This window comes from Acinonyx jubatus, chromosome A1, assembly GCF_027475565.1.
Source record: "Acinonyx jubatus isolate Ajub_Pintada_27869175 chromosome A1, VMU_Ajub_asm_v1.0, whole genome shotgun sequence".
NCBI classification, from domain to species: domain Eukaryota; kingdom Metazoa; phylum Chordata; class Mammalia; order Carnivora; family Felidae; genus Acinonyx; species Acinonyx jubatus.
In genome coordinates this window covers 152,790,120-152,812,730 of record NC_069380.1, presented here as the reverse complement: position 1 = coordinate 152,812,730, position 22,611 = coordinate 152,790,120, and the positions used below count along the sequence as shown (strand labels likewise).

The window sequence follows — 22,611 nt, the reverse complement described above, 5'->3', positions numbered from 1 at the left end:
AGTGTTTTATTTTATTTTTGAAAGAGAGACAGAGACAGAGCACAAGTGGTGGAGGGGCAGAGGGACAGAGATAAACAATCCAAAGCAGGCTCCAGGCTCTGAGCTGTTAGCACAGAGCCTGACATAGGGCTCAAACCCACAAACCGTAAGATCATGCCCTGAGCCGAAGTTGGACACTTAACTAATTGAGCCACCCAGGTGCCCCTAATTCTTTAGACATGATTTCCTTTAGGTTTTGAACATATTTAAAATACCCTATGTAAAATCTTTTTGTCTAGGAAATCTAATGTTTCAGCTTCTTTCGGACAATTTCCATTGATTGTCTTTTCCTCTTATGAGCCACACTTTCCTGTTTTCTTTGCATGTCTCTTAATTTTATTGTTGTTGTTGAAAACTGGACATTTTCAATATTATTTGGCAATTCTAGGAATGAGAGAGCCCCATTTTTTTTGTTTTTGTTTTGTTTTATTTTGTTTTGTTTTGCTCCTGAATTACTTATGGTACACTTACTATACATATAGAGTACCTTCGAAGTAAAAAATTAAATTTTTTCCAAATTCAAAACTCTTTCTAATTAACACAGAAGTACCCTATATAACAAAGTAAATTATTTCTGGTTTCTGTTTTGCTTTCAAAAGTCACTTGGTAACGTTTAGGGGATTTAAGACTCTAAGTAACTAATTTCTGAAAGCATTAAACTTTAGAAAAATAACTCATTAACAGGTTCAAAAAAATGAAAAGTATGTATTAACATGGAATGCATTATTATTGATATTTTATTTAATATCTAACATGGTTAAATTTTCATTCTAAAACAAAGGTCATTATTTTGACCCAATCCAGGCAATACAGAGTAAATTATACAAATAGATACTATGATGTGGTGGACTAAGCTTTAGGATAGGTAGTGCAGTTTGTTGGGGCAGCTCAGTCTGTTAAGTGACCCACTTTGGCTCAGGTCATGATCTCGCAGTTGGTGATTTTGAGCCCCACGCTGGGCTCTGTGCTGACAGCTCAGAGCCTGGAGACTGCTTCAGATTCTGTGTCCGCCCCCTCTCTCTGCCCCTCCCCTGCTCACACGCTGTGTGTGTCTTTCTGTCCCAAAAGTAAATAAACATTAAAAAATTAAAAATAGGATAGGTGGTGCAGTAAGTATTTTCAACTCTGGTACTGCCTTATTACAGGATTGTGTTTCCTTGGGCTCAATTTCTTTGTTTGAGTAATGGACCCAGTTGGATCATTTGTAACATTCTATAATTTAAATCCACAAATCCCTAAAATTTCCAGAGTGCTGTCTATTTGTCACATTATGCTTCACAATCTGTTTCTGTTAGGTTTTTCTGTTTACAATAGAACTTGTTAAATAGCTAACCACATCTCCAATTTGTAGTTATTAAAATAAAGTCCTCATATTCCTGGTGTTTTTTTTCTCTCATGTCCTTATTTCTAACTCTGATGATCAATTAAAACTGCCTATTCTATATGAGTTTCCCTCGAAACATATTTACTATGTCTCCCTATGTACAGTAAAACCTTGGACTGTGAGTAACTTGTTCTTTGAGTGTTCCACAGGAGGAGCAAACATTTATAATTAACTTTAACTTGATAAATGAGCAATGTCTTGCAATATGGGTAGTACATGATGCCGAATGTCATATGATCATGACAGAGCCAATGGTTCCTGAAATTCACTTTGTTATATATACAAGTGCTTTGGATTGCAAGCATATTTCCAGAGAAAATTATGCGCACAGTCCAAGGTTTTACTGTATATAGCACGCTTTGGTTTTGTTCACGGTGGTGATTCAGCAGTGAAGGAAGATATCTCTTAAATGGTAAGGTTTAAATGACTAACCTAGTTGTTATCAGGGATATTGACTAGTCTTGAACAATAGAGATCTTAAAAGGGGGCAAAGGAGCAAGCTCTTTGAAGCTGATATCTTGACCCCCAACAAAATCTTGTCCAACCTCCATTACTACCATCCTGCATTCTCTTTAATTCGTCCCTCTGCCCTGTGAAGATAGATTGACAAAAGTTATTTGAGGGACAGATAAAAATGAAGGTGCTGCCTGCTCTATTTTCTCTGCCAGTGTCATTACAGGCAAGAAAATACATCCTCTACTGTCTGTACCTCCATTCAAGCATCTTTACTTATCTGTTTTTCCCCACTTCCCCATCTGCATCTTCTGCTATCAGGCCCTGGTAAATGAAAAGAATACAACATAGGTACTGGCTGTAAAAAGGTAGAGTGATTGAAGAGAAGGATTCTGATTGAGTCTTCCTTTCTCTTCTTCATCATTGCATGTGATTGTAAAACCCTCCATCATTAACTAGTGCAGACCATAAAAAGAAATTATGTCCCATTTCTAAAGGTTTTCAAAAGATAAAATTCCAAATTTATTTTTAAATTATCTTTTATTGTTTCATCATTTAATATGGAAATGGAAAGTTAGCTCCTCCCTTATTTTTCTTAGGAAAAACAATTCAAAGAATATCAGTTCTACAAAGGAACGAGCCATCAATTCTATGGTGTCTTCAACCTATGTTCTTTCCACTAATACTGATGGTTCAATATTTTTCTGTCACAAAGCAGCATAAATAACCCTGATGATGAGTCTTTTGAAAAGTTCCAGGGACGCCTGGGTGGCTCAGTCGGTTAAGCAACCAACTTCAGCTCAGTTCATGATCTCTCAGTCCGTGAGTTCGAGCTCCGCGTCAGGCTCTGTGCTGACAGCTCAGAGCCTGAAGCCTGCTTCAGATTCTGTGTCTCCCTCTCTTTCTGCCCCTCCTCTGTTCATGCTCTGTTTCTCTCTGTCTCAAAAATAAATAAAAACATTTAAAAATTAAAAAAAAAAAGTTCCAGAGTGCAAGAGTAAAACCTAACTAATTCAGCAAACCAGTGTGGGTGCCACACATGCCCTGAGCATACAGTTAGCAAATTATTCAGAATCTGTACTTTCTTGTCCTAAAATTTGAGTATAGGTGAGATGTGTTGTGTGTGTGTATATGTGTGTATTTTAAAGAAATTCCTGTCTCCATGAGTGAAGTAAAAAACCAACAGCAACCTAGGACACCTCACAATCCATGATGCTAATATTTTTTATTAAAACTTTTATTATAGTTTCTTTGCTACAAGATTCCAAGCTCAGGTCTAACCGACCCTGCAGTATGCCTCCAGCATGAAACACCGAAGTGACATCTTCAATATCCACCCTAAGGAAAGGGGTCAGGCATGTGAAAAGTGCCATTCTTAACATATACTTAGTATATTTTTTAGGCTAAGTTACTTTACAGATGAAATTAACTGATTAAATGGAGTTAAGTTGTATGTCAGTTTTTATAGGAAACCTTGGGGGTCAATAGTTTCCAGAGTTCACACAAATTCTTGAAGTAGGAACCTTGGTACTCATGGGTGTGGATATACCCACGTCATAAGACTTGGGAGGGGTTATTAAAAAGCTCACAGAGAGAGCACAAATTCTGCACCATTAATTGTACTAAATCAAAAGTCAATGGGCTGCACAACACGTAGGGACTCCCACATGTTAGTAAAGATTGCAAAGGCTTAGTGTGAGCCTGACATAATGAACATAAGAGAGCCAATTCTGTAGACATGGCAGAAAGCCTACATAACTTTCTTAAGTACATAGTATGATGCTTTGTACACAATGAACATTAACTGAATATTGTGTTTGACTACAAAAGAAATTGAAGTATAATGAAGAATAACATGAGACAAAATAATGAGATTTCCTTTTTTATCTCTTTAGCCACTAACAAAAATCTTCATCGGTCTTGTTATACTAGACTTTGTAATAATGCTTTCATATTTTTTAAAGATGGAACCACATCAAACATCTGTACTTAAGAGATAGACAAGGGAAAATAACCAGGCAAAGTTCCAAGAGAAGGAATGACCAAAGTTTGAGAAAACGGTAGTGTTGAAACAAGCCAAGGGGTGGGGTAAGGAGAAGCCAGTAGTGAGAAATACTTTCTAAGAAGGATGAAGTTCTTTCTAGTGTCAACTTACACTGAGGTTAAGTAAGAGAATGACTGAAGCCTACCCACATGCAGCACTTTCGGCAACAATTTTGGTAGAATGATACAAACACGAGGAGAGAGGGGAAAAGAACTCAGAACAGGTGTCTGTTGGATGTCAGCAAGTTGGGTTGACTCTCAACGATTTCTATGTTCCTTGCTGAATGGGAGGTAAGGTGATTTTCTAGGAGTGATAGATTGGGGTTATGGTACATGTTTTGGAAAGATGGGACTGAGTTGAAATAGTTTCTGTGAAAAATAGGTGAGGGAGCTGACCAGGCAGCCCTATGGACCTCGCTGGGGCTGCAGACCATGACTGTAGAGGGTCACAGATGTTTTAGTGAGGATCCAGGAATTGCCATGAATTGTCCTCTTAAACTCTGGGTTTCTCTTGAAGATGAGGACTATATCATAGCTCTCTAACGTCAGCAGATAACATAATGCCTGAACTCTGCATGCAGGCGTACCTCAGAAATATTGTGGATTCAGTTCTGGGCCACCACAATAAAGTGAATATTATAGTAAGGTAAGGAAAATGAATCTTTTGACTTCTTACTGCATATAAAAGTTATGTTTGCCCTACACTGTAGAGTGTTATGTGTGTGCTAACATTATGCTCCAAAACACAATGCACATACCTTAATTAAAAGTACTTAATTGCTGGGCACCTGGGTGGCTCAGTCGACTGAGCATCCGACTTCGGCTCAGGTCATGATCTCACAGTTCCGCGTTCGAGCCCCACATGGGGCTCTGTGCTGACAGCTCAGAGCTTGGAGCCTGTTTGGATTCTGTGTCTCCCTCTTTCTCTGCCACTTCCCCGCTCACACTCTGTTTCTCTGTCTCTCTCTCTCTCTCTCTCTCTCTCCCAAAAATAAATAAATGTTAAATTTTTTTTAAGTACTTCAATGCTAAAAAAATGCTCTCCATCATCTGAGATTTCAGTGGGATGTAATTACTGACCACAGATCACCATGACAATTGTAGCAATAGTGAAAAGATTGGAAACATTGCAAGAATTACCAAAATGTGGCACAGAGACAAGAACTGAACAACTGTTGTTGGAAAAATGATGCCAACAGGCTTTTTCTATGCAGAGTTGCTATGACTTTATATAAAATAACAACAACAACAACAACAACAACAAACACACAGTATCTGTGAAGTTCAGTAAAGCAAAATGCAATAAACAAGGTATGTCTGTAATTATCTACAATTATTTACTGTATAACAAAATGCTGACCTATGTCATAAGATGACAACAGCAATTATTGACTCTTACTCATGAGCATGATCAGATACAGAAACTTCCTTGTTATCTGACTATGCCAACCATGTCCTCACACTCCAACAATAGTTCTCCCTTCTAATTCTTTCTTTCTCTGTGGCCCATTTTCTCCCCCCAGTCAACTGATGATAATTACAGATTCTTAATCATCTTTCGAATTTAGCAATGGCAGAATCTTTTCAGTGCAGATTCTTGATATTATAGCTATATTAGGGAAATACCCCAAAAAAGACCACAGTCCATTTGTATAATAGACCCTTTTCTTGATCCTCAGTTATCAACTCTACTTTCCATCACAGCAATATACTATTTGTTATTGGGAAGCAATTAGATTCAGTTTCAATTCATAAAATCAATCTTTAGTGCTAGATAAATAGTCTTAAAACTCTATATCTCATGCTAAACAAATAGAAAAGCATCCTGTTTGTTTTGATCCGTGAAACGCTTGACAGAGTTAATTCACCACTGAAACTTGAGTTAAAACTCTAAATTGGTGGGGTGTCTGGGTGGCTCAGTCACTTGAGTGTCCAACTCTTGATTTCAGTTCAGGTTATGATCCCAGGGTCTGGGATTAAGCCCTGCATCAGGCTCTGTGCTGAGCATGGAGCTTGCTTAAGATTCTCTCTCTCTACCTCTTGCCACACCCCCGCTTTAATATGAAAAGAGGAAAACAAAAACAAAAACAAAAAACTCTAAGCTGGTTTAGTGAAGTGATCAAGAATATTGTCTCTCATTTTCTGTTTCCTTAGTGCCTTTTGATGACTTTGTTTCCCTCCGTGTGTGGGTAGAAGTAAGCAATGAAGAGTATAAAACAGAAAAAGGGAAGAGCCTGGGCTTGTATTCTGTATAGACTAATACGAAGGAATCAACTTGAACGCATGATGGCCAATGTCAGGCATGTCATAGGACAGCGGGGACAGGGCATATTTCACATCAATTCAAAATAATCTCTGTGCTTTCCAACTCACTTTAGCTATATCAAAGAAGGGGACAGACTGGGACTCCAGAAGATCGTATAGCTAGTAGCTTTCAAATTCAGACTGTATGGAATGTATAAGAATATCTGTCCATCATTCTAAATTGTGCAGACGCTACTCTTCATTTAAAAAGTGTACCAAAAAAAATTGCCTGATCATAGCCATGTTTTAAGATCTTTAATGCTTGTCTACGATTAGGGGCAAAATGGCTTTAAATTTTTTTTTTTTTTTTATAGAAATTCTGGCTTTTCTGTGAAGATCAGCCTCTTCCTAAGCTGCATCAACTTCAAATATTCTGCTGGCAGTGTCCGCACAAGAGGCTGCTAGGCTTCAGTCTGCCACAGGCCCTGGGATTCTACAGGGTCTAGAATCCTATGGTGTATGTCTATTCATTTCAAATAGTTTTCAAAAATAGAAAAATGTGAGAGGATGAATGCTTAATATTAAATGAAAGGGATCTTGGGCTACAAAGCACACATTCTGCCTCTGTTGTACAGAATCATAATTTGAGGTTGAAATTTATATTCTTAATGTAATTTCAGAGTGGAACATAGCTTTTAAAACAGTAAAACAATAAAGGTGGCCATGCATAGCTTACAGATATCGCTGTGCTGATAATGCCTGCACCGAAAGTGTCAGAGTTCTCCACGCACACGTTACTTTTAAAACCAGTCAAGATATGAAGAGAAGTATTAAAACACTTGAACCATCCTCTGAGAACATAGGGAGTGGGCGAGAGATACCTGTGAGTTTTGTATCAACACTTCCAATATTGAGACGCAAATTCTCATTTGGTTTCTGCCTGGATTGTCCAGGCACACTATAATGTTAATTACATCTTACAACTCCAGGATATCATTAACAATATGTAAAATCCTCATTTATATTGTTTTCAATTTGCATTTATTCTTATATATCTTTAGGGCTTAAATAATTATGGGAGGTAAAAACTCAAAACGTTGGAAATCTCCTTGTGAACCACAGTGATGAACACGAATATGGCCTTGGTAGTACTTGGTACCCATTTAGTAGAATCTGGTGCTTACTGTGGTCACCAAGTGTTGTACTTTCCAACCACAAGAGAGAAGGCCGTTAATGGATTCCTGGTCTCTAAAGAGGCGTCTTAGAAAATGCAAATGCAAATTGCGGTAAACAGTTCTCCAGTGCAATGCTTACCTTACAAGCGAAAGGTGACTTTTTGGAAATCAATTGTATCAACTTTCGCATCCTTACCTTGGCAATATTTTCAACTGCATTAATTTCTAATTTAGGTTATTAAGTATATGACAAATTTGAATATCCATTGTACACTCTACCTCATATTTTAACATTATCCAATTACCCAAAGAGACAGACGTAGAATACTTTTATTTTAGGATCAATTATGCCATATTGCTAAATGAAAATGACATCGTCCCTTAGCATTATCATTAATAAACCATTCATTAGGAAACTTGTATCATTTCTCTCAAAGTCTCAAGATTTTTCTTACGAATATATGTCATCTGTCTTTCCGGAAACAACAAATACATTTAAAAAGCGAAACAGTTGACACTTCAACTTTTACCATTTCCTCCCTCCTTTCTTCCCTGCCCCCCCCCCCCCCAGCAAAAACAACAGAAAATTATTTGAACTCGCTGGAAAGAGTTGGCTGTGATTAATTGCCTTTCTTGGTGTGTGTGTGTGTGTGTGTGTGTGTGCGCGCCACAGTTCATTTTATGATGAAGATTTCTGACTCGAGCAAAAGACGATATATCAAAGTTTAAATATCAGTAATAAAACAGTACAGGAGATATTCTGTGACTACTTAGATCTGAAAGCATTTTATTGAAAAAGGTTTGTTTTCTTTGGCAGCCTTCCATGACCTCCTACTGTTGACCAAACTAGCAGCCTGTGTCCTGTTTGAAGAGCTACTGCGGCAGAAGCCGCTGCCTCCAAGCGCTTACGGGATTTATCTCTAAATTAATATTTTCATCGAACACGCTCACGATACACCTTACATAATCTTTAAATTATAGGGAAACGCTAGAAGGGTGTTCTGCAAGTCACTGGCTGGAGTCCTGCGAGAGATTTATGGCTCTCTCAAGTCGACATTTGTGACTGACCTACAGCACACCAGGGCTGCTATTTCCCTTTCCTGATTCATGATAAGTGCAGCTGCCTCCAAATAAGCCTCCCGAGCCCATTAATGCTCAGTCCATTCCCTTCTGGTAAATACGCACATCCCCAGCCTCACTTTTGAATGTTCAGCGGCGACAAAGTTGAATAGAAAATCAGGTTGCCTTTTCCTGTTCGAAACCCTTTGCCAAGTGCCTTGTCACCAGAACGTGGGCGCCCCAGAGTCCAACTTAACCTCTGGCTCTAATTAAGGAGATACTTTCCAATATAGTTTACTCTCGCAAAAATAGCAAGATTGTTTTCCCCTGGCAACACGGGCTTTAAGGTCCTACACTGGGACGCCTTCCGTGTTTTGCTGCCAGCACCATAGCTAATTAACAAAATTGCATAAAGATTGATATGAAGGTAAATATTAAAGGCACAAAAGGGAAGGGAAGGCAAATTATTTAAAATGTCAGAAAAGCCAAGACATTCATCTTCCCTGCCGCAATTTGTTTTTCATTAATAAAATATACATTGTTTTCCGCTCGGAAAAGTTATTAGTGGCAACACGGTCTGCATGAAGCTTTGTCTCTTCTGAAATGAAGTCTTTGTTTAGACATCGGTGATGAGGGTTTTGTGCCATTGTCTAATCTGTCAGATTAGATGAGCAAGTGTATTTAGGGGTGCAAAGATGTGCAGCCACACCTGCTGTGCAAAGCTGTGAATTCACAACTCTTCTGACTATTAAAATGTGTTATCCTGGGAGCTCTTTTGTTGTAATGGAACTGTTGGTGGTTGTGTGTTTGAAGTCGCGCAAGTGTCAGGCCTTATTACAATCATAATAATCACTCCAAAAATAACCTCATATTTCGACCATTTCATGTTAATGCGCAAAAAATTAAAGGCTAAGCACCTAATAGATTTGAAGATGTGAAAGTGATTTTGCACTCAAATCTTTCTAAGCAAAAACGAAAGTCCATTAATGCAATAATATTCACAACCCAGAAAAACTATAGCCATTTGAGAGAGAGTTTTGAAATAATACAGGACGTGAACAAAGGACACGCAACCAAATGTGAAGCCAATATCGTGAGGATAAAATTATTCTCTGAGCGATATTAACTGTGATCCTTAAAAAACGCTAATTATCATTTCTTTATCTGTTGATGTTTGTCCTTTTCATGGGAACCTATCATGATATTTTATTCCCTCAACTAAATATTGGATTAAGCCTAAACAGAGCTAATATTTTCTACTTGTCCCTGATTATATTGGCCACTTTTTTGTGTGCAATTTCTTTTATTTTACTTTGTTGAAATGTAACTGCCCTTAATCTTGAAACAAAACAAGTAAATAGAGCTGCTTCATTTATTAACTCACCATGCAGTTCCTAAAACCTACTTTTCTACCTAATTTATATTTTTGATATTGGAGGTTTTTGTTGAGCATTAGTGTTCTTTAAATAATCGTTGAGTGTCTCATAAATCTATAGGACTTTCTTCATTGTAAGTTAGAGCATTTGCTAAGGAATGAGAGAATTTTTCTTTTCAGTATTTTAAAAAGCAAGGGAGAAGAGGAAAGAACAAAATGTTAAGCCTCTGTTGTTACTTTTATAACACTAAGCAGCTTGTGGCAGGTTTAATAGACCCTAATCTAGAGAGGCCTTTTTAGGGACCTTAGACCTGTATGGCCTCATTAATTCACATGGTGCGTGACAGTTCAGAGGTGTCCTAAACCAGCCATTACCTGCATAAACAGGCTCTGATGCCAGCGTGGCACGTTCACTGTCCTCAGATCAGAATTCCTCATCCTTGATAGCTGTGATTAGACAAAACCTCCGTAATGTAAGAATATTTTCTTTTTTTTCCTCTGTAAATACCAATGAAATCGGATCACGAACTACGGTGCAGTACCTTGCAAAACAGATTTTTAAATATTTTTAGCACTATCCCACAAGAAGATAATGCACACTTAACCGAGAAAAGATACTGGCTTAAAATAATGGAAAGATATTGGCCTTCTCCAACTCTCCAGAAATTGTCATTTTACTGAGACTCGGGCATACAATTAGGTGGCCCTCATTTGACAATCATTACGATGCTGAGACCCGGATTTCATATTGTGTAACATCTGGATGGTCCTGCACATGTAGCAGGGTGACAGCTTCACACATTCCTTGAAAAGAGGCGTCCACACACTGACAGTTACTCATCATTCAGAACCAGAAAAAAAAAAAAATGAAACGAAAGAAAGATTTTCCTCCTGACTCTTAATTTAGGCTAATCTATGTAAAATACATTATCTAATAGCAACCAGCACAGGAACAGTTTTCTGGCACATTTGCAAATTGCAGCTGGTCTGAATTATAGCAAGAAATATTTTACCTTGTGATAGAAAAGGGAAAAAAGTTTTTACCAAAGGCCAAACTGTGTAATAAAGGAAATTAAGAGTAATTGAAGATTTGATTTAATTTAATTAACTTTGTAATAATCTTAAATTACTTCTCTTTTTTATCCTTATATAAATGCCCAGTGAAGACATTGAATATGAAAATGCTAAAATAATATGTAAACCTGGTATTTTAATTAAATCAGTGCCAAGCTAATTTCTAGCTATTACTTGTTGAGAGAAGTCTTCGTGATAACAGGATTGTTCATCTCAAGGCTGTATAAAGTGATGAAAAACATATAAATATGTGAAAATTAATATCTGCATATGTGTTTTTTTCTTTTCAAGTACGCTGAAATCTTCACAAACCTTTAATATTTCTCATTGTGCTTGGTTCCCCCAACAGTATTGGTGTTTCAGTCTCTTACATTTTCCTCAGAACCCTGTGTCCTTGTTTCCCTGACTAGTTTTGATCTGGATAGGTAAAATAGTGATGCTGCTTAAAACTTTCCTGCACAGAAGATATTTAAAGCAAGGCAGATACAAAGATTGGTTTTCCTTTCCTGAAATTAATGAAAGCCACTGTATGCAATGGATATTTAGTAGAGAAAATGCATTATTTTATGGAAGATATTTTTTTTAAATGTTATGCGGACTTCTCTTGCTTTGCAGTGTATCCACACCAGCTAAAAAGATTCAATAGTCTGACTACACTTTTACGTGCTGGATTAGTCTTTATATTTGTTTTGATAGAAAAGCAGGCAACAGCCTATTTCATGGACAATAAATTCAAGATAGTAATGATGAGATAGTATTGCCTCAGCTAAGTGCACCCAGATTGGAGGGTCACATATTTGACCTCGATCTAGTATGGTCCTTAATGAATCTATATACTTGATTAGAGTTACTGTCTTTTTATGGCTCCAAATAGCTTTGCATGGAAAACTAGCTCATTTTAAGTAGAGTTGAGAGAATTATTTTGCTTCCAACGAATCTCTGAAACTTTTCCAAAGACTTTTGAGTGCTTGCTTTAAAATTTTTGCTTCCCAGAAAGCTACCCTTCTCCTTGCCAATTTTGGTTTTGTTTACAACCTTCATTGCATAGAAAAGATGCGCTCTTCTGCCACATTTTAAAGGTATGAAAAATTTGGGCTTTTCAAATAATCAGCAGAATTACTGAAATATTGTATGAAAGCCCTGGTCTTGCAGCTATTTAGGAATTTTGCAGATCTTCCTTGCCTCGCCCATTTCTTAGGACAGAGTAGAAGAATTGATGCTGGCGTGTCATATTGAGAGATCAGTGTAAAAGTAGCAGTAAGACAAAACAAAACAAAACAAAACAAAAAAGATCCAGGAAGGATTAGAACTCAGAGCCATTGGAGGTCTTCTGTCCTATTTTGCGTGTGCTTTGTTTCTTTTATTCATTTACTTTTATTTGCATTCTGTCAGCTTCTAATAATAAGTGGAATTTTTATAGCGTCTTGTTACAGACATCACCTCTAATGTTCCAGTGTGCATGCAATGCACCTGCTTTATTATGCAATGGTCTTTTACAGTCTCCCTGCTTCTGTGATGTAGCTCTCTTCTCATCTCTGCTTCCAACTCCATCTCTCTTTCTCTCTGCTTCTCCGGCTGCATCACTCACTCTTAATTCAAGAAAGTGATTTCTTACTTCTTGTCATTCTCTTTCTTTCTACCACTCACTCTCAATCTATCAGAACTCATTTCCTGATTCTGACTACTCTGGGCTCATGTATCTCCCTCACTCCGTTCCTCTTCCAGAAATATGATCGAAATTCTTTCTTTCTTTACCTTTTTTTAAAATGCAGCTTTCAGAAACTTTTATTTTCCTTCTTTGTCTTTACTACCATTTAGGATTTGGAGGGTAGACAAATTTAGACAGTAAAATCTCAAGTTCACATCACTCTGGGCACTTCTGAAGGAATAAATATTTTCTGAAAGTATCCACAAATATGAAATGGTAGACTCCTGCAGTATTACTCATTAATAAATATAGTGAAGGTTTTCAATCAAGGACTTTTGGAGATGAAAGAATTAGCTCTCAGGTGTGGGGTATTGTCTCTAATAACAACAAAGAATTAGGGTACAAATAGATGACGTGTGCATATTTCCAGGTGTGTCTCTTAATGTTGGACTAGGGTCTGAATCTGCAAAGACCAAAAACACTCGGATTTTACATTTTTTAGTGTATCACTTCACTCACTTAGATTGCTTTGCTGTTGTTACTTCTTCATGTTCTAAAATGGGTTGGTCATGCATTCTTCTTAACATATGATCTTAAGTGGATATGTTGATGTCACAATAACAGTGCCAGAATAATTAAGTCATTCTAACAATATCAGGAATTTCATATGTAATTCAATAGTTACACGAGTTTTAAATAGCATTAATACATCCCTAAGCCCACCACAATGAATATAGTATATAGTCAATCAGTTTTGCCTAAGTTTAAGGACAAAACAAAAATGCAACTAAAAAGAGATTACTGCATCTATTCTAGAACTTCTTTTTTACCGGGGTTACAAATGAGGTAATTTTCAATCACATGCCACCAAAAGTAAGCACCTCACAAATAACCATTTTAATAATTTAATTCCATTTAATTCCAATTTTGAACGGAAATTCTCTAGTAACTCTGTCAGATGAAGTCTGTCCTAAAAACAAACAAAAACCCTCTGTTGGCATAGAGATCTCCAAATAGTAACGAAAGTGAAGAAAATTAGAAACAAAACAAACAAACACACATTAGGGGAAAAATAAACCCCACAGTTAAACCTAAATTGAGGACACTGAAGCCATCTCTAACATCTCTGTATAATTTGTAAATTATATATTTTTTTCCTTGGTAAGTTAATGACACATGCATCCTTCCAATCATTACTAGGGGGAAAAAAACTCTGAATGATATAAGTGTAATTCAAAAGAAAATAAATTGATTTGCCTTTGCTCCATGTAACTGTCACTTAAGTAGGCCATAAGCTATGATGTAGGCAACACCCACGGCTTATTGTAAGAGAGCTCACATTCCCATAGTCCAGCTTCACATACCCTAATAAACAGAATAAAATATTTAACGTGATGGTAAAGCTCAGTTTTCTTTCACTTCTCCTCGACGATAATTCCATAGCTCGGTATCCTGCACATTTGTGCCTGAAGAGGATGAAGTATTTTTCTTTTTGGATGATATTAATCTATTTTGCTGTCTTAGCAGGGATACATTAACCAGGCCGAACTCTGAACACGTTTTTATTTCTTACCATAGAAAAGACAGCCAGATAGCTCATTAAAATATATCAATGAATAATACCTTCTTCCTTTAAATTAACTAATATCTAAGTTTAATGAAGCTCAGTTTATAGTAATTTTCTGGCTGAAGTGCTCTTCTTTCTGCCTAATTATGTGCACCGTTTTCAGACAACAAGGAGTGTCTTTAACATTAGATAAGAACCTGGGCTTTTATCTCAATCAATAGTCTTTAGCCTTTGAACTCGTGTCAGTGGAAGACCAGTCCGTCACATTCAGTTCTACCTGATCTCTTTTTCTTCTTGATGCATGCTGCCATTTACAAAAGAAACACACACACACACACACACACACACACACACGCACGCACTCACGCGCGCGCGCATGCACGCACTCACACATGCTCATACACACCCAGGCACACACTTAAGATACAAGCAGGCGAAGTGTTTAGATTATTTGTGTGTCAGTGTGTATGTGCATGCGCACAAGCATGTGTGGACAGGATCCTTTATAGCTGTAAAGATGTGTGACTGTAATGATGATGTTAAAATTTTCTTGTTTCCTTTCACTGGGCTTTGTGTATCTCAAAGGAGCCCCATATGGTGCTCTTTGTCCGTGTCATTACCTCGTTACAGCCACTGTCTGCCAGCCAAAGGTAGACCGAGCGCTGCAGCTGTAGACAGCGATACAACTGGAATTGTCTAAGGTCAACAGTGCCGTAATTACTTTAAAATGTCAGCGTACAATAAAATACAACAGTTCATCTGGCAGAAAGCAAATTAGCTTTGACCATAGCGTAATTACCCTTTTCTCAGCACCATTAGAAGAGATCAAATCTCCACATTCAGTGTTTGAGGAAAGGCCATCAGAGTACACTCTACCTGACAAGGATGCACATTTGCCATTTTCAGATGTAATTAATTGTCCCTATAATAGAAATTTTTATATTTGACTCTGGAATTGAAATGTGTAATAACCTGGCTTCTTCATTTTAACCATTTTGATGCTGGAAGGAAAGGTATGTTTTGCCTAGTACAAATAAGTAATAGCAGTATCGTGCAGAACGTATTTTTCATTTTGGTAACAATTAGTTCTCCTGCAGGAGTGATTTTTCTGAAGTGACTTCCACGTATATTAAGAATGGTACTAATGTCTATGTCTATATCCTACATCAGAGGAACCTAATTAAGAAATTAGCATCATTAAAGGCTTCCTTTCATAGCTTCTCTCTCTTTTTTGCCTGTGTACTTCCTATCTGGCTGGGATGATGTGAAGGGGAGTAGCTTTTAGAAGGACTTATTAGAGGTTGATTGCTGCCAATGTTCTTCATCTACCCCTCTACCTCACATGCAAGGGCAATCTAGGTAAACGAGTCCCCCTCCCCCATCTCCCACAGGATTAATGAGCCATTATGCCAAGACATCCTCTTCTTTTCAAAGACACTCACCATTAATGGTGGAAGGTACAAATGCACCAATGATATAGTAATTTGATTAACTCAGAAACAAACAGCAAGGAGCTGACCAGTGACAGTCCCTGTAGGGCAAAGACTTCACTGCTTGTTGACTTTCATTAATATTTAAGGGTGCCAAGGATGCTTTAAGCTGATTTGAAACGACTTAAGGTGTCTAAGCAGCATTTCTCCGTGTGCCTGGTTGTAGATACACATGAAAAACAGCTGTTTTGTATCAGAAGAGCCTTGCACTGTATTTGGGGAATTCTACCACCATAAAGATGTTTACGTTTTCTTGATGTTTCATTCACTGTGTTGTGGGCTTCTTCATATTTTTTCAAATGAAAGCATGTTCTCTTGAGTTCAAAATTCTCCCTTTTGAGCACAGATTTCCTGGGGGGAAAACTATCTATGAAACCAACAAGGAACTTTATAGTTGGCAAGAAAATTCTTAACACAACCCCTTCTTATTGAACCATTGCTAGTTTTAATGTGCTAAAGCCAAAACAATAAACAGGCTTTCTGGTAAAATCACTGTAGCGTATCACTGATCAGTTTATCTCTTCAGAGCAGAAAATTATGGCACATACTGAGCTTTCTCCCCAACTGCTGAGTTGCTTTGTTCCTCTTCAATGTCATTTATAACTCAGATCATTTCATAATGTAAAAAAAAAAAAATAAGGCCAGAGGAATGTTTAAAAAATAAGCAAAATGGTCAGAAAAAGCTTTTAAATAGATGTGAACATTTGGGAAGAAAGAGAAAAAAAATTGCTTTTTTGAGTTCATCTTGTTCCAGATTAAATCAAGATGCCTGCTAATATATTTAATGGATAATTTGTAGAATTCAGGGAAGTAAATCTCACAGGGTGAGCTTGGTAGGACTTACTCAGGCTAACACTTTTAAATTGGCACGACTGACCAAACTGGAACTTTCAGCTGCTTGTGAATGGCATAAATTAATGACTTGCTATCACTTTGAGAGAGAATGATTTTTTTTTTTTCCGCCTAATAATACTTGGAAGAGCCCTTGGCAGGCTAACAAGGCCTCTGAAATAGTCAAAACTTGCAGTTGCCCAGAATATAAGGCCTTTGACAGTTTACCCAAACTCACCCTTATTCTCACCTTTTCCTAATGCAAACTCACCCTCCAACACCCCCACCCCCACCCATGTAACCACAGGTCTCTCCACCTTGGTGCCTCTCCACCTCTGTGTCACCTTCCCTGCTGTCTATTACTGCCCTAAATAAGATTGATATTACGCTGTCTATCTCAGTAGTATGTCCATAATGTTTCGCCACTTGTCCATTTCACAATTGTATTTTTCTTTTCTGAGTATCTAAAAATTTTATCATCTGATGAAATAATCCACCAATTAGATGGTTTTTAGAGGTTTTTTTAGTATCCCTCCTCTTATTTGCATTAATCTTGTTTTAATATTAAAAATAAGTTCTTATGAATGGCAGAGATCACATACTATTTGTCATTTTTTTTTACCACTGGTGTGCTATAATATGCACATAAGTAATTTTTTAAATTATTGAATAAATCAATTTGCTAAAAAAATTAGGGAAATGTGGGAAAGATATGAAGGTATCAGTATCTGTATAAAATTAGTAACTATGACTTACATATGGTGAAAATGATTAAGAAAAAGTCAAATGCTAGATTCCTAAATCCAAACAGTTCTTCAAATTTTTGTATTAAATCCATGATTCAAAAGCATCACCTTATTCTCATTTGATCCAGTGGCGTAACATGAATAACTACAGTGAAAATGTAGTCTACGAATACAAAAAATGACATCAAGTCAGGAAGATGTAAATCAAAGCTGCCAGGGGGCGCCTGGGTGGCTCAGTCGGTTAAGCATCTGACTTTGGTTCAGGTCATGATCTCAGCGTCAGTCTGTGAGTTCAAGCCCCTCGTCCGTCTCTGTGCTGACAGCTTGGAGCCTGGAGCCTGCTTCGGATTCTCTCTCTCTCTTTCTCTCTCTCTCTTTCTCTCTCTCTGACCGTCCCCCATTCATGCTCTGTCTCTCTCTGCCTCAAAATTTAAATAAACATAAAAAAAAAAAAAAGCTACCACTGGTCACTGTGCTACATACTCAGTATCTGGAAAAATAGAAAAAAAAAATAAAAGTAAGCATTCTTGAGGAAATCACAAAATAAATTTATCAAAAGATATAAAAAATGTAAAAGAGAGATAAATCTTAGGGGAAAAAGATTAAAATTAACATTATGTACACCATTTAGAGCCAATATGTTCCTTTTGGGATTCAGCCAATATTACAGAAAAGGAAAATAATCTGTATAGAAAACAATGTATCAGTTTTCTTCAATCAACTGAGCAAGCAGTCATTTAAGGGTACCCAAATATACATTTGACATTTTCTTTACTAAGCCCAGATTGCTAAGATTATGTCTTTATAACTAAATATTTGTTAAAACTATCAGCCCACTCCACTTTTTTTTTTTAAAGCTTGACGTCAGAAAGCATTTCCTTTTCAATTAACTGAAATCATTAAACTACAAGTAGAATTGGACATCCAAGACCTAGTAACTGGGTTTCACGTTAAAAATAAAGACAGGTTTAACATGAGCAATTAACGATATTTTAATTTATGCACATTTACGTTTCAACCGTTTTCATATAACTCCTTAGTTTAGAACTATCTCATTTTACATATAATGCCTAATCATTTTAACACACTTTCAAGAGGAGATTTGCATTACTATTCTTTAAGAGAACTATTTCATGCCTTTACTTCTCTCAGAACTCAAATCCCTACACTCATTCTCATTCTCAGTTCATGATTTGCTTTTATTCCACTGACAAAAACAAAACAAAACAAAAACAAACAAATAAATGACTTCTACCTCTGGCCAAGATGGGAAAATAGGGATCAGGTTTACCCTCTAGACCCAAGGCATCAAACAGCAGACAAAATATAAAAAATAAAAGTTTTCAGGACAATGGAAATCAAGCAACTAAGTACAATGACCCCTGAGAGATGGGAAATCAATCAGGTAAGCTCCATTACTGCCACAGTTTACTGCCTTAAGAGAGATCCCAGGTTGTGGGATAGGGAGAGAAAACACGAGGGGGCCCAGCACACTTCCTGCACGGAGAAGACAAGAGCTGAGAGTCTGGGTAGTTGAAGCTAGGTAGATGTCCCAGAGCAGACTAGCAGAGAAAAGACATCTGCATGAAGAGAGAGCCCCAGAGACCTGCAGAAAATACTAGAGGAGCAGTCAGAGCCTCTATGTGAATGAAGAAACCACCCAAGGCCAGACAAAGAATAATTTAGTAGAGTTAAAGGGAACAGCGCTAAGGCTTGCACAGGATCCAGAATAATGCTTATTCTCACCAACTAGATAGGAAAATTTCATAATTTATGGTATGGTAGGTAGCATATTCAAAGCAGGTTGTGCCTCAGCAGTGGGAAATAATTAGCTCTAGGCTAAACACTATTCCATATTTGACTTTGAAAAATCATAATCAAATATCTAAAAGGATCAAAATGTTTTTAAGTAATTTAATTACATTTCAAAGCAAAACTCAAGAATATTTATAGGAATACAAAATACCCAGTTTTCAACAAGGTAAAATCAACAATGTGTGGCATCCAATCAAAGAGTACCAGACATACAAAGAAGCAGGAAGAAAAGATACATAATTAATAAGCGATCAAACAGATATTAGAATGAGCAGACAGAATTAAAAGTTATTACAATTTTATTCTATGTGTAAAAAAAAGTTAAAAAGAGACATGAAAGATATGGAATAACAAGTGACAAAACAAACCCCTTTATCATACTTCTAGACAGAAAAGCAATATCTGAGATGAAAAATACACTTGAGGGTGTCTGGGTGGCTTAGTCAGATAAGGGTCCAACTCTTGATTTTAGCTCAGGTCATGATTTCACAGTTCATGAGTTCAAGCCCTCAAGTTCAAGCTTGGGATCCTCTCTCTCCCTCTCTCTTTTCCCCACCTCCACTATCTCTCTCTCAAAAATTAATAAATAAACTTTTAAAAAAAGAAAAATACACTGGATGAGATTAGTGGCAAATCAGATTTCTTATAAGCATAGATGTAAAGTTCTAAACATAATTTTAACATGTGTCCAACAGTACATAGAAAAATAATACATGATGATCAAATAGGTTTTATCCTAGTAATATGGGATTAATTTTAATTAACAATATTAAATTTGCACACTACTGTATTAACAAAAAAGAAAAAAAAATCATCTCAATAAGTGAAGACAAGTACTTGGCAAAATATGATATCCATTTATGATAAAAATTCAGCAAACTAGGTTTCAAAGGGAACTTCATCAACCTTATATAGGTCATCTACAAAACACCTTCAGAAAATAACACATTTAATGGAGAACATTTAATGTTTTCCCCCTAAGAACAACAAGACACGGATCTCACATGCTCATTTCTACTCAGTATTGTTCTATGGTTCTAGACAGTAAAAGCCGGCAAATATAAAAAGCATCCAGATAGGAAAAGAAGAAATATAACTATCTTTATTTTTAAGTGACATGAACACCTAAGTAGAAAATTCAGTGAAAACTGGAAAAAAGCTGTAAGGACTAATGAGAAAGTTTGGCAGGATTGCAGGATATGGAAATAAATATACAAAATTAATTACATTTATATATCCTAGCAATGAATAATCAAAAATTTAAATTAAGAAAATACATTTTAAATAGTCCTCATCCTTCATGCTAAACCTCGTTCAATGTGCTCTAGCCACACTGAGTTATTCCCTATTTCTCAAAATACGAAGTTTATGATGGCTTTAGAAATTGTATACTTTCTTTGTTCTGTCAGAAGCACTTCTTTGTTCCCTATGCTCATGGATAACTCATTGAAGTATCAAGATCTCTGAAGATATATCACTTCCCCTGACAAATCATCTCTGACCATCCTATCTGAATAGCCACCACCTTGGAAACTTCAAGCACTGTTGATGGGAATATAGACTGGTACAGCCACTGTGGAAAACAGTATGGAGTTCCTCAAAAAATTAAAAATAGAAATACCATATGATCCAGTAATTCTACTACTTGTATTTACACAAAGGAAATGAAAAAAAAAACTAATTTAAAAAGATATATGCATCCCCCAAAAAGATATATGTTTATCAAACCCTTATTTAAAATAGCTAAGATATGGAAGCAAACCAAGTGTCCATTGGTAGATGAATGGATAAAGAAGATACAGCACATCCCCCCCACACACACACCCCACACAATGGAATATTACTCAGTTATAAAAAAATAAGATCTTGACATTTGAAACAATATGACGAAACTAGAGGGGATTATGCCAAGTGAAATAAGTCACACAGAGAAAGACAAATGCCATAAGGTTTTACTCATATGTAGAACCTAAAAAACAAAACAAACAAAAAGCAGAAACAGACCCATAAACACAGAGAACAGACTGATGGTTGCCAGAGGGAAGGAGGGTGGGAAGATGAGCAAGATGGTGAAGAGGAGTGGGAAATACAGGCCTTCAGTTGTGGGATGGATAAGTCACGAGAGTAGAGACTATAGGGACTATAGTTAATGGTCTTGTAATAGCATTGTATGGTGACATATGGTAGCTACATTGTGAGCTTAACGAAATGAATAAACTTGTTGAATCACTATGCTGTTCACCTGAAACTAATGTAATATTATGTGCGAACCACACTCCAATTAATAAAAAAATGAAAAAACTCCACTACAACCACCCCAATCACTTCATATCCTCTCACTATAATTATTTTCTTCAGAGCTCTGTCACTGTCTACTCATTTGTTTATTTTTGTCTCTCCTATTAGATGGCGAGTTTCATGAGAAGAGAGACGTCACTATCTTGTTGTTTGTATTTATCATCTAGAACAGTGTTTTAGAGATAGTAAACCACAAGTTATCTATTTTATATTAGTGGGTAGCATACTTAAATGTGAGCTGTTTTAAGGTATTAGTTTGTTTTTAAAGAGCTTTTGCCTCCTGTCTTGAAACTTTTCTAAAAATGATTAATTTTCCGGAGTACAGGGAAACAGTTATTACTTGCCTCTGTGGTATCAGATAATGTGATGGCATTGTAATTCTCCCTGATTGTTTGACGGCAATGGTGGGATAGGAATAGTGGGCTCCAGATGTACTTTCAGTCAGAATAACTCTATCCTGGGTGTAGACTACATACATGCTAGTTGCCTTACATACGCCATTCCATTTACTCAAAAAGACAACTATGAGCATTTCCATTTGTACTGTGCATATGAAGAAATTGAGTCTTGGTAAGGAAAGTTAACTTACCAATTAAAACAGAGAAGCATACGTAGATCAGTTTGGGGTTGGTCAGACCTGAGTTTTCCCTGGGAAATTTCTATTAATCCACATAGGTTTTTGAGAGACAAAATGTTAGATGGATATTGCTCTACATGCTTAGATATAGGTTGTCTTTACTTAGTCTTCTCTTCTTATGACATTTTTATTGTTTTGTTTTGTTTTGTTTTGTTGGTTGGTTTCTCTCCCCTTTTTTCACTCATTCACCAAGAAATAAAGAGGTACCCTCTAAAGGCCAATACAAATTTTTATTAAATCATTTGATGAGATTTCTCACTGGTTCACATTTTTAAAAAGTAGAACCAATAAGGGACCACAAAGACCAGGATGACTGTGTTGATTAGAGACTCCAGTGCTAAGAAAAGCAAAATTTCTCATTTATTATTACTTTACACAGCACATTTCCTCAGTTTCACTTAGGGCCTGCTTTATTTATATAACCATGTCATCAATACAGGCAATGCTCAAAAAAATATACATTGGGTAAGAAATGGTGGATGTCACAGAGATACTTATTTTTAAGAGAGGTCATTACCTTCATTTATTGCAAAATGCTTTTAAAGTCTATGTGCTGAGTACCACTTTGGAAGGTAGGTACTTTTTTGTTTATGTTGTTTTCAAAATTAGCATGCACTAAAAAAATGGAATAATCTTCCCATCCCTCCATCCCCACAAATGTGGAATTGCCATCTTCTTCTAATATGGAAACTTAATTGCTTTTTCCCCCCGAATGACATTACCCTCTTTTTAC

At 36.7% G+C, this 22,611-nt stretch overlaps 1 long non-coding RNA gene across 2 annotated transcripts in view; it reads left to right on the top strand.

The window, feature by feature from the left end:
- LOC128316123 (uncharacterized) overlaps positions 1-22,611 on the top strand; it is a 237,557-nt gene that overhangs the window by 87,563 nt on the left and 127,383 nt on the right. The window contains exon 3 of one of the 2 annotated variants that reach the window (XR_008299712.1): positions 8,156-16,955. The exons of the other annotated variant lie outside the window; for it this stretch is intronic. This is a non-coding gene — a long non-coding RNA (uncharacterized LOC128316123). Of the gene's footprint in view, positions 1-8,155; positions 16,956-22,611 lie in introns of those variants that run through there. 2 annotated transcript variants of the gene reach the window in all.